We start from the raw sequence: 16,953 nt of genomic DNA on the forward strand, positions 1-16,953 counted from the left end.
CATTCACACAACAGAAATAGTTCATTCTGTTGTTGGAACTTGCAAGCATAACAAACAATTGCAACCGAATTTTCTCGTTTTAGGGGGAATGAATGTCATTTTGGAGCCATTTCCAAATTTTGGTACTCACTTGCACAACAGAACATTAAAAACCATTGTATGATGATTTGCAGGTATACTCCTACAACGGAAGTAACTAAACTGTTGTCCAATTTGGAGCCAAATTTGACTCAATGGTAGGAGGGAAATATGCAGGTCTTTTTTTTCATTCAGACAACAGATAATCTTTCTTTCCGTTGTGCCATCACCCCCTAACCAGAAGTTTTAGAATTTGAGCATCTTTATACAACGAAGATTTATTAAATGTGTTGTATGATTCAATTGTCGTCAACAGACAACAGAGGATTTGTTCTCCGTTGTGTGATCACAGTTGTGTGATGCAGTTTTTGGTGTAGTGTTTGCTTCAGCATTTTCTCTTGCCTTTAATTGAGCAGGTTTGCCTCTCTCTCTCTCTCTCTCTCTCTCTCTCTCTCTCTCTGTGCATAGCTATGCACAATGCGTGTCCTTACTTGGGTTTTTGTGTGAGAATATATTAATCTTTTTGATAATCAAAATCTTGATTCTTCGCTGCATAAGTGTGCTCAGTTTGGCACCATTCTTATTAATTGCGTTTGACTTTTGGTTTAATTTTGTTGAAAATTGCATGCTTTTATTGTTGATTGCTGAGAAATTGAAGTGAAAAGAATGTGCTTTCTATTCTCTTAGTCTTGACCTTTGCTTGCTTGGTATTTTCATTAGGATTCTCAAGTTTATCTTGCATTTCTGGCATTTTTGTTTTTCATTAAATGGACCCATTTGCAATGCCTATGAGATTTCGCAGGTCCACCAGTTGGTTCAGGAAACTAACACAGAGGATGGTGAGTTTGGTTTTTACTGCAATGTAGTTTGATTTACACTGTAAGCCACATTGCTGACTGTTATGTATTGGATTTAGGGATGGTTTGCAAATCCCCAATTTGAGCACGAGTCTTAGCATTTCATTTTCGGCACTATGGTTTGCCTCCTCTTGCAAAGGTACTTTTATTTTTGAGCTTGTTAATTTATGTTCAATTGCTTATAGTAGTTTTGGTATTTTTCTGCATTTTGATTTACATTTGTAGTGGATTTTCAAGGAATATGAGCTTAATATTTGTCAAATTTTAGTTATGAACTGTGATTCTATTAAGAATTATAATGGGTTTCGGCTTCAAACAATTTTCAGGTTGAAGAGGTTTTGGTTTGGGGTATAATTTTTGACTGTAAGCTTGCTATGCCATTTGATTTTGGGGTTATATGTGTTTCTTTGATTTCCTATTTGGCATAATTTGAATTGTCAAGCCTATACCACTTATTGACAACTTTTGTTTCCTCTTGCAGCAAATTAATGCTTATAGATGCTATTGCTTAACCAGCTTCTCGAGGTCGTTGTTATTACTGATTTGAACATCGGGCGATCCAAGGGCTATGGTTTTGTGAGTATACTGATTCTTTTCTATTCTTGTTCAATCATGATGATTGTGGTGACATGATAGTTCACTGACTTCACTCCAGCACCCTAGGCCACCTATGAGTTATGGTATGGTGCATTAGAAAGTGTCTCTCTTTCTAGTTTTGTATTCGTAACTTAAGTATTACACCAGCCATGCATTTTGCTACTACCTACTTTTAGTTGAATTCATGGATGCCAAGCCATTGGTTTTAAGGAATGAGCACGTATTAGTTATGCAAATACATAGTGCAAAGTGTTGGATTAAATAATTTATGTTAACTAGAGAACTAACTATAAAATGGACAATATTTTGGAACTAGTCAGCACACTTTCAGTAGAATGTCGACAAAGTAACTTGTTGGAATTTGATATTTGGAGCAATGATAGAAGATTGAGTTTCTTTTATGGGGTTTGAGTTAGTTTTTGGTTTATGAAATATACGAAAGACTGAATTGTGTCTTTGTTAAGAAGTTTTGTTGGATTACATTTGGTTGACTGTTATCTGATTTTTTTTCCCTTTGTTTTTTGCAGGTTGCCGGATTTTCTGTTGGGACTTGGTATATTTGTTTCTTCTTTTGCTTAAGATTACATCGGGAAAACATACACAGTATTTTGCATCTTATATTAGTATATTACTCTTAGTCCAGGCTTTAAGCTTGTCACCTTGATCATCCACTTTGACTATTTTCCCTTCTTGCTCATCATTTTCAAGGTTAAACCTTTGCATAACGAACAAATTATCTGACCCCAGCTGATGCTATATATACGCGTGCTGGACTATGTTGTCTGATGCAGTTAGGTGCGCAATGAAACTCAAGTCGTATTTATATGTATGTAATGCACGCTGCTTTGCACTAAGCAATACCCAAATTTGTCTTTTGCTAGTGCAATTAATTATCTAGCATGTCACTATGCCAAAAAAGCCTTCAGACGACAGATTATATCTGTCGTCTGATGAAGTAAAAATCTGTTGTCTAGGTGGCTGCCGTCTCTAAGCCATTCAGACGACAGATATTCTCCGTCGTTGATAATGCACTCAGACGACAGTAATCTGTTGTCTGAAGTACCTAATATTGAAGAATCGGAGTCTATCTGTCGTCTGAAACACCATACAACTACATATTAATGTTGTTGGAAATTCACTTCATCAACGGATTCAAAAAATAACTGTCGATGTAGTTAATGTAAGATGACGGAGTTTTTGTTGTTTCTGTCGTTTGATTGAACTAATATTAAGCTTAGTTGATGCTTCTGTCGTCTGATTTGAAGAACAACGACAGTTATATGTTGACTGATTTCGTATGCAACAACATAATTCTGTTGTTTGAAGTTGGTAGAAACAACATATTAACCACCTACTTCTGTTGTCTGAGAGCTCTTTGAACACTACTTTTCTGTTGTTTGAACGTGGTAGAAACAACATATCAACACCTACTTCTGTTGTCTGAGAGCTATTTGAACTCTACTTTTCTGTTCTTTGAACGTGGTAGAAACAACATATCAATCACCTATTTCTGTTGTCTGAGAGCTCTTTGAACTCTACTTTTCTGTTGTTTGAACTTGGTAGAAACAACATATCAATCACCTATTTCTGTTGTCTAAGAGCTCTTTGAACTCTACTTTTCTGTTGTTTGAACTTAGTAGAAACAACAGATGATCATTTGTTTCTTTTGTTTCTATTTTCTTGATACAACATAAATTGTGCTGTATTTTCTTGATATAACATAAACCTTCATATATCTATTGCCTTTCAACCATTTCAACATCAGTCATTTACAATCATCAAAACCATAAAATTGGACTAAAATCAGCATTGAAAATGATGGCTACCTTTCATTAATTGCATCAACATCATCCAAAATACAATCCATAGTTCCAACTCTAAACCTAGCCAACAGTTACATTATGATCGAGAGAACCAAAAAACCATCTTATCTCGATCATTTACCTAGTGCACCAAGTCAAAAACCTATAAGGTAAAGAAAGAGTAGCTAGACAGAGCAACTGCATGCATAATTTAAGTTCATCAACACTTTCCATCAGTTGTATATAAATGCACAAAGGGGATATATGCGAAGATAAACAGCTTCACCATTTTATCCAGAAAGCTTCTTTAAGCAGACCTGCACATAGGGGAAAAGAGTATACTAAACTGGAGAAAAATTTCAAAAAGAGAAATGGGAATGAATAATTTTTTTCATGCTCAACAAACAAACGTATATCTGTTACCTATAGATAAGAGTTAAACAAGAAAGTTTAATGTAGTATACAAAACCAAAACATGAAGATGATGACAGCTGCCAAGGTACCAATTGCAATTAAACATGTATATTTAAATTAGAAAGTTGTATGAGCAGCAATACCTCTAAGAGTTGCAGAAATGATAATGATTTTACTAACTGAAACTCTAAGAACCTTGTGCTGAGAAAAAAATGAATAAAAGGATCAATTAAGACCTATACTTTAGGTGAAACTAGTAACTACCTTAAGTGAATATTCTAAACATAAAGTGCAAAATTGTAACAGTGCAGAAAAATATGTGAATGAAAGTTTGGCCTTATTCCCATGACTCACTCCCTTCTCACCTTCTATCATATACATTTGATCCCTCTGTTGCCAAGGCTGAATCCATCTCTCCACCAAGTACTACTCTTCTTGATTCTCTCTGCAGCCCTCAACTGAACACAGTAAGTCCAAATTGACCAGCTTTAAATTAAAAACACCAAGTACCAAAGGGGAAAACATAAACTAAACCAAAGAGAGATACATGAGTATACGAATTTGAAAGGAGAAGAGTGGGTACTGACTAAGGCTGGCCTGAGTCGGTTCTACAGTTTTAAATCCAGAACCCGGAACCGGAAGTAGATCTCAGAGGCAGCAAGCTGCAAGCGTATGTACAACCTTAATACTTTCTGGCCTGAAATGAAGACACCAAGCAATTTTGTTAAGCAATATTTCCTGGCCTCAAAACAGATGCAATATCTTTTTTTCATTAACAGTTAACAAACAACAAAACTGAGCAAAACAGACACAGCAGAAGAAAACCCATTTACCAGTTCACCTCAAATGCATAGTAAATACAAAAAATGCCCAGTTCCTAATTCTCAAACCATCATTCCCACACAGTCCAATCAATCCCACACAAAATGAATATCAAATTCTATTGTGGTAAATAAAATGCAAATTTGCAATACAGCAATACAGTACATAAAGAAGAATAGAATGATATTGCAAATTTGCAATGCACTGAACAAAATCAGAACATTTAGAAAGAAAGCAGTGATGAAACACAACCAGCTGACTTCAATAGAGAGAAAATCAGAAAACTACCTTTAAAAAACATATGGGTTTACTGCTCTAGGTACAGGCTTCTCCTTGTTGAAGCCATGGCGGAAGAATGAAAGTCAAGTGTCTCAGAGTTTTGGCTGCACAGAATCTAAAAAAAAAAAGAATAGGTTCTTCTATAACAATCCTATATAACAAAGACCTCATAGAAAATTAGAAATAGAGGTAAAAGAAAACAAAGGGATGACTAACCATATATCAGCCTTCGATCAATTGCTTTGCACATGCATATGACCATCTCTGCTTCTCAATAGACCCAAAGATGCAAGGGGAATCATCTTCTTTAAGCAGATAATATGCAGGATCCTAAGAAAAATGGCAAGGAAGAAGTTAAAATTTTCAGTTAAAGAAATAATTACTTGTATATGCTTACCTGTTGCTAAAACTGGCATTTATCCTATTTACTTTATGAAATAAAAAGGAAGACAAGTAATGAAAAACTGAAGTCAAACGGAACTAATGCGTTCATATATAACCTATTCTTCCCTCCTTTTGACGTTTTATATTTTCCAATGATGTGTCTCTATGTCATCCATCTGTAATGCACATTCTCAGACCAATTAACCCCAAAGTTGCTTTACATTAATTTGAAGATATATCAATGCAAGTTAACCTAGCCATGCTAACATGAAAGGACAACTGGACAGGTAAAAGGAAGAAAAAGGTTATATAATCTGCAGATCGACTACCTTTATTTTGTTACAGGGTGTTGCATTTCCTTGCAATAGTAATTTCTCTAACGAATCCTTCTTGTCATTGTCAAGTGTTGCTCGAGCAGCAGCCACACAGTACTGCACTGCTTGCTCCACAAAAGGGTTCCTCAAGTCACTGAAACTCGAAACCACTCAAAACGGTAAGCAACAACACCTTAATGACTCATTTAGCAACATCATTACTTGCACTCACTCAAATAATAGGAAAGCAAAAACATAACACCCATAAAATAGTTCAAAAACCAATGATTACCCTTTAATCAAGATCAAAAATTTAACAGCAAAGAATTTACCCTGAAGAAAAGTTTTCAAGAGTTAAATCTTTGAGTGACAATTTGTAGATGCTTTCTCTAGAGAGCTGAGGAGAGGTCAATTTCACATCGGTCTATTTCTGAAAAACACCAAAAAAGGCAAAGGATTTGAGGACACAATAGATCACAGGGTGTAGCTACAGACTATGCTATCAATTTCTTTGTTTTGGCTCAAACTACAGAACTGACCAATGAATTAATTGAAAGATTAGCCATGACAAAGGCCCCCAAAGTACAGCCTAAAAACTCTCAGATTGATTGCTCCGTAAGTATTACCTAGGAACTAGAAAGAGCAATGATATAACCAGGTTGACTGTAGACAAAATTTCCGGATGCATTTGGCAATACAGGCCTGCACGCAGAGAGATAAGGTTTTTGTGATTGAACAGATAGGTAAAATTAGCTCGCTAAGTCACTGCTGACTTGCTGGTAACCTACATTGGTGACTACAGCATGAACCAAGTTGAGACTATTATTACAAAGGCCCAAAAAAATTGGACATTTTAGATGAAATTAAGTAGTTGTAGATCGATCTTATTAGACCTTAGACAAGACTCACAAGAGTAAATAACATATGTTCCTAGAGACAGTACCAAGAAATAGGCTAAAGGTGAGAGTCCCATATCTGGATGCAACGTGTGTAGTCAATCCCAGCAGTTGCTTACATCAAGAGGATATAAAACATTATTGTCAGTTGCCAGTTAGGAAGCTATAGAACTACAGACGAAATTTCATCTCTCACCATTTCGAACCTAAATCAATACTCAATCTTCCAATCTCTTCCTCTTTTGACCCTTCTTCAATGACTTCAAAAACTGTTAACAGTCACCTTATGAAATTTTTCCGGTGTTATAAAGCAGCAACAATAGGAGTAGAGGACTGCAGCATCTTTTTCCTTTGATTAGTAAGTAAAATGGACCTGCATTAGAGTGAACTGCATCGGAACTCGGAAACAATATAATTCAATTGTAACATTTGTTTCCAGCAACTAGAATATGATATCTCAAGTGAAAGTTGCTCGCAACAAATAAATGATCACCTAATAGCCCTAAAATGTTCTTTTTCTCATTATACATTTGATTAAATTACGCATACCTCGTCGAGAATGAACTCAGAAACTGAAAAGCATTTAAACCAAAATGTAGACAGTAGCACTATCTTTTTTCAGAAACGTATGGATTTCACTACACAGCGAGAAGATTACCAGTGCAGTCTAGTAAATCTACTGAAAATTGAGTCTGACACTAGCTTGCTGATTGAGTCTTTTGTGCCATTCTAGATGAATCAGCAAAGACAAAAGGATCAGAACAAATGCATATGTATTTCAATCTCAAGAAATACTCACACTCAGCCCAAACCCATCAAATACCCATCTCAATTCTTAACTTTCCGTAAACCAATATCAAGACAGATATGAAAATATAGAGACTCAAACCCAGTTATGCAGTGCTGCTAAAACTAAAACGAAACTAAACAACGGAAAGCAAACCCATTACAGATACTATAGATAGTTAAAGCTCTGTTTTAATCAATAGCAATACACACGAACCCTCAAACACAACCCAGAAGACCCAGAACAATCGCATCAAAATTGATAAAGAAAAGCATGGGAAGAATTGAAGAACTTTCAAGTATAATAAACACATACCCATAGATCGCCCAAATTAGTGATCGAAAAACAAAAAACTCAACCATAGAACCCTAGATTCACAGTGTAAGTGAATAAAATTGTACCTTGATTTGGCCAGAGAAAAAAACCATTGAGCAAGACAAGGCCAAAGTTCTCAACTTTCTCCAAAAGGGTTTCAGAAACTTCAAGACCCTGAAACCGGTGGCCCCAATCTCCGAGAGCGGCAACCACTTCAATGTTCTTTAATTCGTAGCTCAATCGACCCACGACATCTCGATGAGAGGAGCAGAGAACGTGGTGGTGGTGGGAGATACGCGGCCGGCGACTCGGCGGTGGAGCAAATCCAGTGAACGGCGACTTGGCGGTAGGAAGAGACGTGGAAGGAAGAGATGGCGAAAATTGAAGCACGGGGGGGGGGGGAGGGTGGTATAGGTCTATTAAAAGATAGATAAGTTTTAGTTCCGCCAAAAAGAGGTTTTTGTCCGCACAAGAAGAAATAATTTCTTCATTTACTCAGACAACAGAATTCTGTTGTCTGAGTTTTCTAAATTACAACAAACTTGAAAAAATTGATCTAGTATTGATTTTGATACTATTTAGACAACAGAAATAGTTAAAACTGTCGTCTGAAGACGTTCAAAAAAATCAGACAACAGAAAAAACCTCTTCTGTCGTCTGAGGGGTATGGTCTGAAGCATTTTTTGGCATAGTGTGTTATGAATGATAATGACTATTCATGCAATATGTATTGCTTAATGTATGCGATTGACAGACTCGTAATGTATGCGATTGACATACTTGTAATGTGCGATTGATTAGTATAACTATTATGTATTGCCTTTTGTACACATGATGTAACCCTATATAAACCTCATGGTGTGATGAATACAATACATTTCTCCAATTCTCTACAACACGTTATCAGCACGATACTCTAACTCAAGCCCTAGCCAGGAAAAAAAACCCTAACACCCGAAATTTCTTTCACCAAAAACTGCCGCAAGCTCCTAGCCCTTGCTAGCCATATCGTACGCTGCTCCTGCAGCCCTTGAGTACCCGTGTGCCTCCTACTGCCCTTGCAGTATCGTCGCACGCCTGCTGCCCTTGCAGCACAGTGGCACGCTCATTCCTGTGCAGATCAGCCTGTTTGCACGCCCCAAACGCCTTGATCGGAACCTCAGATCAAAATCCTTCCTTCATCAAAGTTGTTCGTCTATGCCTCTTCTATCTGACCTCCAAATGTCAGCCCTATTGGAGTAGTTTTGATATCTGTACACAATTCGAAGTTTGAGCTGTTCAGAAGCGAATCTGCTCCAAATTTCAACAAGTAAGTTTTAAAGATTAAAGTTCCTGCTTTCTTGTCTTTTAAATTCCTTTATTTTCTGCAGGATTTTCAATATACGAACATGTGTTTGATTATTTAATAAAGCGGAATTGTGGGGATTCACGCTTAACAAACTAAAAGTGTTCATAATGCTCGGACTAAGAGCGTCCGTAAGCATCAAATTGTGACCATATTAAAACATTATTGTTTGGTCTAATCCAAAAGAGATTCTTGGAAATTGTTTTCTTGGTAGCATAGCTCGGAAATCTATTATTTTAGTTTTCGTGAAAGTTTAGCTCCGAAACTAATATATCTTCTCTTCTTATTTTCAGGATGTCGAATGAACCTAGACTCGACTTTTCCATGCTTGAATCAACAGGCTCAGATTACCACAGTTGGGTAACCGATGTTGAGAACCACCTCACTTCAAAGGGAATATTACCTATAATCCAGGCACCTAACCCGGATCGTGTGTTCGTGCGAACACCTACAAAGCATGCTCAAGCAGTTATCTTGATGTGAAGCCATATGGATAAGGCACTCAGATTGGAGTATATGTCGATCAAGGATTCAAGAGAGCTATGGGTAGCGCTAGAAGAGCGCTTTGGCAATGTCCAAGATTCCTTCCTCCCAGACTTGAAGGTTCAATGGAACAATCTGCGCTTTGCTGATTTCAAGTCTGTTGCTGAATATAATTCAGAATCTCTTCACCTACAGTCCATGTTGAGGTTTTGTGGATAACCTGTCACAGAGCAAGAGCTAATTGAGAAAACTCTCTTCACCTTCCCCGTTTCAGCCATTGTGGTATCAAAGCAATACCGCACTGAAGTCAATGCTGGACGGATCACGAGGTTTCATTTGTAGTTGAGAAACATGATAACATACTCGTGAGGAATTATAACTCAAGGCCCATTGGAACTAAGAGCGTTCATGAGGTGAATTATAATGCACCCAAAAGATGGCGCAAGGAGTGGGACCCTAAGAATAAGGGATATGAGGGACGTATGGGTCCATATAACCGCCCTAACAAGGAAGGAAACCACAGGTTTGGTGTGAATACACGTGGTGGCAATGCCACACGTGGGAGAGGTGATCGTGGTATCCCTGGTCATGGTGGTGGCGCTATGGGTCTTGGTGGAGGCGCCATGGGTCGTGGTGGTGGCGCCAACCCTCCTAGGGAACGCCCACAACGTGCACCTCAATTAAAGGGAGGCAACCACAATGACATGTGTCATCGATGTGGATCAAGTGAGCATTGGTTCAAGCAATGCAAGGCAAGCGAGTAACTAGCTTCAAGATACAGGGCATACAAGGACCTGAGGGAGCAAGAAGTGTACCTTGCAGAAGAAGAAGAAGAAGATGGTGGAGATGTCAATCTCACCATAGAGGACTTCAAAGCTGAAGATGAAGTGCACAAGGATGCTTTAGACTTTGATTAGAATAATCCTTTTATTTTCCAAGAATTTTTGTAATGGCAATATGCCTTAGTCAATAAATGACAATTGTATTAAACTCTTTCTTATGTGGTGCACCCAATGACATATGATGTTTAGGAAAGTCATTAGATTAATGGTACTTAAGAGAGCCTCGCTCCACCAATATCTCTCTCTACTTTCCTTCATATTTGATTGGAGTTACCAAACGGATAGAGGGACTACAATGTGTCTTAGTTTGATTTTATTTTGGATTAGACTTTTTGGGACCTTTGATGTAATCATTGGCTATCTTTATTAATAAAGTATCGTATTATTATTCGATGTCATGGACATGTTTTAATTCCAAACTTTATTATTTTTTAGTATGTTTCTTGGAGAGTTGGAATGCCTTGTTGATAGTGGCACCACACATACTATATTGCGACATAGGCAACTATTTCTATGGATGACGCCTAGTCGATCTTCTATGACTACTATGGCTGGACCATCACAATTGATTTATGGTCGAGGACCAGCTTAATTTATGTTGCCAAATGGCACAAGTATTAATGTCACCGAAGCTCTATATGCTCCTAGGGCTGGAAGAACCCTATTGAGTTTTAAAGATATAAGAGCCAATGATTTTCATGTAGAAACACATTGTGAGAATGGACAAGAGTTCCTTTGCATCACCTCTAATGACTACGGACATAAATGAGTATTAGAGAAACTTATGTGTCGCTCTAGTGGGTTGTATGCAACCACTATTTTAATTATTGAATCCAACCATGTCATGAGAGATGACTTATGGGATTCTGACACATATAGGCTTTGACATGATCGTTTGGGACACCCAGGTCGTGATATGATGATCCGTATATTAAAGACTTCACACGGACATTCATTTTTCAAAACGAAAAGAAGTCAGAACCAAAATTCGATCCAAGGTAGGGCTGGCGCCGCCTACCCCCTGCGGCCCAAAAGTGGTATTGACGCCACCAATAACTCCTTGGTTCCTTTTTCTACTTCTAAAGTCAATTGTGACTTCGTGGCTCAACCGGATGCTTCCCTAGTTGCTTCTAAAACCCATCTTTCATTTTACAAAGCCTGCTCTTTAGCAAAATTAGGATCGAGACCATCCTATGCAAATGACACTAAGAAAAATATTCCATTCTTACAAAGAATCCAAGGTGATATTTGTGGACCTATTCAACCAACTTGCGGACCATTTAGATATTTTATGGTGTTGGTTAATGCATCGACACGATGGTCACATGTCATGCTATTGTCCATAAGAAATGCTGCATTTGCTAAACTCTTAGCACAAATCATTAAATTAAGGGCTCACCACCCTGATCATCCCATTAAGTCAATTCGTCTTGACAATGCTGGAGAGTTTACATAAAAAACGTTTGATGACTATTGCATGTCCATTGGGATTGAGGTTGAACACCCTGTTCCTCATGTTCACACCCAAAATGGTCTCGCAGAAGATGCCATTAAAAGACTTCAAATGGTCGCTAGAGCATTGGTTATGCGCACCAATCTCCCTGTTTCTGGTTGGGGCTATGCAATATTGCATGCAGCTGTGCTCATTCGTCTGAGGCCTACTGCCACTCAACCCTTTTCTGCATCCCAGATGGTTACTGGATATGGGCCTGATGTCTCACACTTACGCATATTTGGGTGTACAGTTTATGTGCCAATTGCGCTGCCACAGCGCACCAAAATGGGTCCTCAAATACAATTAGGCATTTATGTTGGATATGACTCTCCAACCATTATCCGCTACTTAGAACCCTTGACAGGCTATCTATTTACCGCTAGATTTGCAGATTGTCACTTTGATGAGATAGTCTTCCCGTCGTTAGGGGAAGATAGGAACAATAATGTTCAACAGGAACGACAAGAATTGTCGTGGTCTGTCCCCACTTTGTCTCATCTTGATCCCCGAACCGCACAGTCCGAAATTGAAGTGCGGAGAATTCTCGATCTTCAGAACGTAGCAGACTCTATGCCTGATGAGTTTTCTAATATCGCTAAAGTGACAAGATCACGTATACCTGCTACAAACGTGCCTATAAGGATTGATGTTCCTAAAAATCATGGACATGGCGCCACCCCTAGGGGTATTGGGCATGGCGCCGCCACCTCTAATAGTGATGGCAATGTGGCTCAGGCTAGGCTCCCAGCAAGGAAACGTGGGATGCCCAAAGATTCAATGGATTCTCGCCCGAGAAAGAAAGCGAGTTTGGCAGAGAAAGATCCATTAATCATCGACATAAATAACCCGTCTCATGAAGATATTCCGGATTATGGTTATGTCCAAGAGACATCATTGGGGGATGCTCCAATGTTAGAACCAATTCCAGGGAATAGAGAGATCTCCATGAATTACACTAGTGTACATGAGACATTGAATCGAGATTCTATTATCCTTGATGATGTGTTTGCATATTCTATTGCTCAAGGAATTATAGAACACGATGATATCGCACCTCGCTCCGTTGAAGAATGTCAACGAAGAGCAGACTGGCCTAAATGGAAAGATGCGATCCAGGTTGAATTGGATTCACTAACAAAGAGACAGGTTTTGGGCCTATAACGCTGACACCCCCAAGTATAAAGCCTGTTGGCCATAAATGGGTCTTTGTTAGAAAGCGTAATGAGAAAAATGAGGTTGTTAGATACAAAGCCCTCCTTGTGGCGCAAAGTTTCTCACAACGCCCTACGATGAGACATATTCTCCCGTAATGGACGTTATAACGTTCCGCTACCTTGTCAGTTTGGTAGTTTCCGAAAAACTTGACATGCAGCTTATGGATGTGATTACAATATATCTCTATGGAGATCTAGATTCAGAGATATATATGAAGGTTCCAGATGGACTTCAATTACCCAAGTCAAGTGGGTCTAAACCACGGAGCGCGTTTTCAATAAGATTGAGACGCTCACTATATGGATTGAAACAATCCGGACGGATGTGGTATAACCGTCTAAGTGACTACTTGATTGGGAAGGGATATGTCAACAATGAAATATGCCCATGCGTGTTTATAAAGAGGACAAGTTCCGGATTTGCAATTGTAGCAGTTTATGTCGATGATATGAACCTAATTGGAACTCTAGATGAGTTAAAGGAAACTGTTAAGTACTTGAAATCCGAATTTAAGATGAAAGATCTTGGGAAAACGTTTTGCCTAGGACTAGAACTCGAGCACTGTAGTGATGGGATTATGATCCATCAGTCAGCATATACTCAAAAATTATTAAGGCTCTTTAATGAAGATAAAGCAAAGCCTGTGAGTACTCCCATGATCAGTTGTAGTCTTGAGCCTGAAAAAGATCTGTTTCGTCCAAGGGATGAGGACGAAGAGTTATTAGAGGCTGAAGTGCCCTATATAAGTGCAATAGGCGCATTATTGTACTTAGCTCAATGTACAAGACCGGATATCTCATTTGTAGTGAACTTGTTAGCTCGATACAGTTCTGCGCCAACATGCCACCATTGGATTGACATAAAGACAATCTTTCGATACTTGAGAGGTACGATTGATATGAGCTTGTTCTATCCCTACAGAGAGAAAAGAAATAACGGAAGTGTGGGATCGGACTCCACAAGGAAAAACGCCCCCTTCCGTGCTCCTCCTCCCTTCCATCAAAATGACAACGATGTCTTGATGGGTTTTGCTGATGCAGGGTATCTCTCTGACCCTCACAAAGGTCGCTCCCAAACGGGTTATGTCTTTACCATGGGAAGCACTGTGATATCTTGGAGGTCTACAAAGCAGACCCTTGTTGCTACTTCCTCAAATCATGCAGAGATTATCGCTCTATATGAAACCGTGCGAGAATGAATATGGCTAAGGTCTGTAGTTAGACACATTCGAGGAACTTGTGGTTTGAAGTCTACCACATATGAACCTACATGCATTTATGAAGATAATGCAGCTTGTATTGAGCAAATGAAGTTAGGTTTCATCCAGGGCGACAACACCAAGCATATATCGCCTAAGTTCTTTTACAATCAGCAACAACAAACACTTCTAAATATTGAAGTGAATCAAATCCATTCAGAGGATAATGTAGCGGACTTGTTTACCAAGTCGTTACCTAAATCCACCTTCGAGAAACATGTGAAGAGCATCAGATTAAGAAAGTTATCCGAACTCCCATAATTGTAGAAATCAGGGGGAGACTTTGACATCAGGGGGAGGTATGATGTCTACATGTTCGATCTCGAAGAGTGAAGAACGTGTTGTGCTCTTTTTGCCCTTCGACCAAGGTTATTTTTTGTCCCACAGGGTTTTTGTTACCTGACAAGGTTTTTAGTGAGGCAACGATCAAAGCGTCATCACCGAGTTTGAGCAGCACAAGGGGTAGTGTTGAAGGATGTCGACTACTCCACATTCACGCGCGTTGTGCTTTTTTTCTCCTTCGACCAAGGTTGTTTTTTCCCACAAGGTTTTTATTACTTGGCAAGATTTTTGACAAGGCAACTTAGAAGCACATAGCAGAGGCAACACTATTGACATGGAATATCCAAGGGGGAGTTTTGTGAATGATAATGACTATTCATGCAATAGGTATTGCTTAATGTATGCGATTGACAGACTCGTAATGTATGCGATTGATTAGTATAGCTATTATGTATTGCCTTTTGTATACATGATGTAACCTTATATAAACCTCATGGTGAGATGAATACAATACATTTCTCCAATTCTCTACAACATAGCACTAATTGCATAACACTCTGTACAATAGAAAAAAGAATTTGCTTTCTTTTAGAGTATGACTTTTAGAGTAAAGAAGGTGGGGGTGTTGCTTTCTCCATTAAGCTATTCCTTCTTTGTTCTTACACCTTAATTTGGTTTTGACATCAGAAGATATGTATCTTTTTTTAGCACTTATCTTTTCTCATTAAAATGTCATGTACTGAATCTGACATGTATCTCACAACTTCTCGTCTTCTCATCTTGTATACTTGCTCTTGACATCATTTATAAATCAAACTGTGGTTATCTTCCTTTTGTTTTGTTAGCATTCCTTGATGCAAGTAGATTTCATACTCTCGACTTGTGACTAGATTATTGACTAGAGTCGATTGTCGTTTTCAGGAGAAGATGGGGCAGATGCAGACAACTATTCAACTACCTTTTCTAACTTTCAGTATGCTAAAGAACAGCTTGAGTAATTCGTGGTTTGTTTGATTCAACATAGTATAAAATGTTATGTGATTTGGTGTAGTTTATGTATACCATACTGGAATGTTTATGAGTGGCATTTTGTATGTTTATGACATTTTGTACTGGACCATTTTGTTAGTTTTATTGTAAGTTTACAATGTTAATATATTTTAGGGTAATTATCACAAATGGTACTTGAACTATACCTCAATCTTATCGATGGTACCTGAACTTCAATTTTGATCACAACCAGTACCCGAACTTTTCGATTTCATTTTAAATGGTACCTAGAGCCACCTCCGGTCACTATTCCGACTAAAAACGACATGAGAGGCGATCATAGTGATGATTTTTGATGATTTCAAGGGTTGCGATCATACATAGTGATGATTTTTTGGTAATAGACTTGCCTTGAACTTTTTGTTTTTTTTGTTTTCTTAGATTTGGCTTTTTTGGCCGGAATAGTGACCGAAGGTGGCCTTAGGTACCATTTAAAATGAAATCGAAAAGTTCAGGTACTGGTTATGATCAAAATTGAAGTTCAGGTACCATCGATAAAATAGAGGATAAGTTCAGGTACCATTTGTGATAATAACCCTATATTTTAATAGCTTTTGCATGTTCTTAATTCACATCATTTAAAAAAAAATGAAATATTCTTTTACAATGGCAAAGTATCCGTTGCAACCAATTCATTTCACTTTTTTTTTAAATGAAATATCTTTTTGCGACGGCAAAGTATCCGTCGCAAATAGTTTAGCCATTGCGATGACAACAGATTTCTATCACAAATACTTTTTGCAACGGAAATTTATTGTCGCAAATGGATCTTGTGACGCCACCTATTGAAACGCTAACATTTCCGTCGCAAAAGGCATAATTTGACGTCGCGAAAAGTTTTTTCGGTCGCAAAAACTTAATTTGCCGTCGCAAAATAGGCATCGCAAAAGCAATTGTTTTTAGTAGTGGTACTTTTTCCATGTTTAGACGAATTTGTTTGGCATCTAGATGGAGATGGTAGGTTTTCTAGTAAATCTGCTTCATTATGATTGATGACAAAAACGTCATACTATTTCCTTTTACTTATTCCAAACTTCTTACACATTTGGGTCTTAACATTCCTTGACATATTAGTTCGAGATAATTGTACTCCGGCTGCTTCATCTTCTTCAATTTCAAGCACATACATTTATAGTAAGCCCAATTTTGTTGTATATGCACTCACCTTCTTGACGCATTGGAAGGATCTTTCTTCCTGGTTTCATTCTCTCCCGCTAATGCTTGTCAGCTTTGTATTTTGGAAGGATCTTTCTACCTGGTCTCATATATTCTCTCCCACTAAAAAATGCCTCTATTTTCCCCCCTGAAAATAACCAAAGAAAAGTCAAAAGCCCGCGTCACATATGGCTTACTTTTCTAGCCGCTACTGCACGCCAGTCTCAAATTCAAACACACTGCTCGATCAGTCTCTGTTGTACGCTGGAATTCATGACCAAAC

General features: G+C 38.2%; 1 long non-coding RNA gene across 1 annotated transcript; it reads right to left on the reverse strand.

The window, feature by feature from the left end:
* Positions 1-3,330: 3,330 nt before the first annotated feature.
* LOC112199926 lies at positions 3,331-5,130 on the reverse strand. Its single transcript, XR_002936107.2, has 5 exons — positions 5,066-5,130; positions 4,859-4,964; positions 4,336-4,445; positions 4,114-4,206; positions 3,331-3,651 (listed from the first exon to the last, which is right to left on the reverse strand). It is a non-coding gene; the product is annotated as an uncharacterized LOC112199926 (long non-coding RNA).
* Between the last annotated feature and the right edge of the window lie 11,823 nt (positions 5,131-16,953).

This window comes from Rosa chinensis, chromosome 4, assembly GCF_002994745.2.
Source record: "Rosa chinensis cultivar Old Blush chromosome 4, RchiOBHm-V2, whole genome shotgun sequence".
NCBI classification, from domain to species: Eukaryota; Viridiplantae; Streptophyta; class Magnoliopsida; order Rosales; family Rosaceae; genus Rosa; species Rosa chinensis.